Source organism: Bison bison, unplaced genomic scaffold (assembly GCF_000754665.1).
Source record: "Bison bison bison isolate TAMUID 2011002044 unplaced genomic scaffold, Bison_UMD1.0 scf7180017864492, whole genome shotgun sequence".
NCBI classification, from domain to species: Eukaryota; Metazoa; Chordata; class Mammalia; order Artiodactyla; family Bovidae; genus Bison; species Bison bison.
In genome coordinates, this window is record NW_011495051.1 from 6000791 (window position 1) to 6003248 (window position 2458).

The window sequence follows — 2458 nt, forward strand, 5'->3', positions numbered from 1 at the left end:
GGAGAGTGGCTACCTCAGGTTAAGTGATCAGGAAAGGTCTCAGGGATTGGATTTGGAGTCAGCTGAAATGCCAAAGGATAATGATTAAAACAACATTCCAGACAGAGGGACCAGTAAGTGCCAAGGCTGTGCAGCCCGACAGAGCCAGACATAGGAAGAAGACTAGTGTGGCTGAAAAACTTTGAAGAATGGGGAATAGTGGCATATGTGTGTGTGTGTGTATTATATGTGTGTGTGTGTATGTCACAGGCAGAGGTAAGGCAGCCAGGGAGGACTAGCAGGAAAGGAAAAACAATAGCCTTAAAATAACCAAATCTATGTGAATATCTCTATGTTGTGACTGATTCCAGATATCAAGTTTTAAAGTATTTTTCCGTCCTAGGAAAACTGGTAGCCCAGTTGAGGAAACAGTTTTGTAAAATTTTCAACTTTTTTTTTTTTAAAGGATAATGGTGCCCCCTGGTGCTTCCTTTGGGCCTTTTCAGTTGGTCACGGTTCTTTTTACCCTTTCTGTGCTTGTTTTCTGGGGCTTCCCAGGTGGCTCAGTAGTAAAGAATCTGCCTGCCAGTGCAGGAGATGTAGGAGACTCGGGTTCAATTCTTGGGTCAGGAAGATCCCCAGAGAAGGAAATGGTAACCTGCTCTAATATTCTTATCTGGAAAATTTTGTGGACAGAGGAGCCTGGTGGGCTGCAGTCCATGGGGTCCTGAAGAGTCAGACATGACTGAGCACACTGCTCGTGCTTGTTTTCTATAGATCCATACCCAGCAGAGGGTCTTCTTTGCATTCTAGGGATTAGGCAGACTCTAACTTCAACACAGGATGTTGCTTCTTTTTTTTTTCTTTTAAATATTTATCATTTGGCTGTACCGGGTCTTTGTTTTGGCGTGCAGGATCTTTGGTTGCAGTCTGTGGGATCTAGTTCCTCGATCAGGGATTGAATCCGGGCCCCTGTATTGGGAGCAAGGAGCTTAGCCACAGGACCACCAAGGAAGTCCTTTAATATTAAGTTTTTAAACTTTGTTTTTTCTGTATTTTTTTCCCCACTCGATACATAACTATCACTTGTTTTAAGAAAAATTTAAATACTGGGGTTATCAGGAAAAAGTTGGTAAAACCCCAGTGAATGAAAACCTGATCCTTTTATGATTTTTCTTTCTTTTCTGCCCTCCCTCTCTGCAACAGTTTCTAGGAAAGCTCATCTTTTGTTAGTGATTTTTTTTGTTGTTGTTAACATCTTTTGCTAGCGAGATTCAGTTCAGTTCAGTTAAGTAGCTCATTCGTGTCCGACTCTTTACGACCCCATGAATCGCAGCACTCCAGGCCTCCCTGTCCATCACCAACTCCCAGAGTTCACTCAAACTCATGTCCATTCAGTCGGTGATGCCATCCAGCCATCTCATCCTCTGTCGTCCCCTTCTCCTCCTGCCCCCAATCCTTCCCAGCATCAGAGTCTTTTCCAATGAGTCAACTCTGCATCAGGTGGCCAAAGTATTGGAGTTTCAGCTTAAGCGTCAGTCCTTCCAATGAACACCCAGGACTGATCTCCTTTAGAATGGACCGGTTGGATCTCCTTGCAGTCCAAGGGACTCAAGAGTCTTCTTCAACACCACAGTTCAAAAGCATCAATTCTTCAGTGCTCAGCTTTCTTCACAGTCCAACTCTCACATCCATACATGACCAGTGGAAAAACCATACCCTTGACTAGACAGACCTTTGTTGGCAAAGTAATGTCTCTGCTTTTGAATATGCTATCTAGGTTGGTCATAACTTTCCTTCCAAGGAGTAAGCATCTTTTAATTTCATGGCTGCAGTCACCATCTGCAGTGATTTTGGAGCCCCCCAAAATAAAGTCTGTCACTGTTTCCACTGTTTCCCCATCTATTTCCCATGAAGTGATGGGACCAGATGGCATGATCTTAGTTTTCTGAATGTTGAGCTTTAAGCCAACTTTTCCACTGCTTTTTCACTTGCATCAAGAGGCTTTTTAGCTCCTCTTCGCTTTCTGCCATAAGGGTGGTGTCATCTGCATATCTGAGGTTATTGATATTTCTCCTGGCAATCTTGATTCCAGCTTGTGCTTCTTCTAGCCCAGCGTTTCTCATGATGTACTCTGCATAGAAGTTAAATAAGCAGGGCGACAATATACAGCCTTGACATACTCCTTTCCCAATTTGGAACCAGTCTGTTGTTCCATGTCCAGTTCTAACTGTTGCTTCCTGACTTGCATATAGGTTTCTCAAGAGACAGGTAAGGTGGTCTGGTATTCCCATCTTTTTCAGAATTTTCCACAGTTTATTGTGATCCACACAAAGGTGTTGGCAATTTGACCTCTGGTTCCTCTGCCTTTTCTAAAACCAGCTTGGACATCTGGAAGTTCACGGTTCACGTATTGCTAAAGCCTGGCTTGGAGAATTTTGAGCATTACTTTACTAGTGTGTGAGATGAGTGCAATTGT

At 43.4% G+C, this 2458-nt stretch overlaps 1 protein-coding gene across 1 annotated transcript in view; it reads left to right on the forward strand.

Annotated features, from left to right (window-relative positions):
• The window catches only part of NDUFA7 (NADH dehydrogenase (ubiquinone) 1 alpha subcomplex, 7, 14.5kDa), a 7270-nt gene that overhangs the window by 1273 nt on the left and 3539 nt on the right, over positions 1-2458 (forward strand). The gene's annotated exons all lie outside the window — the stretch shown is intronic.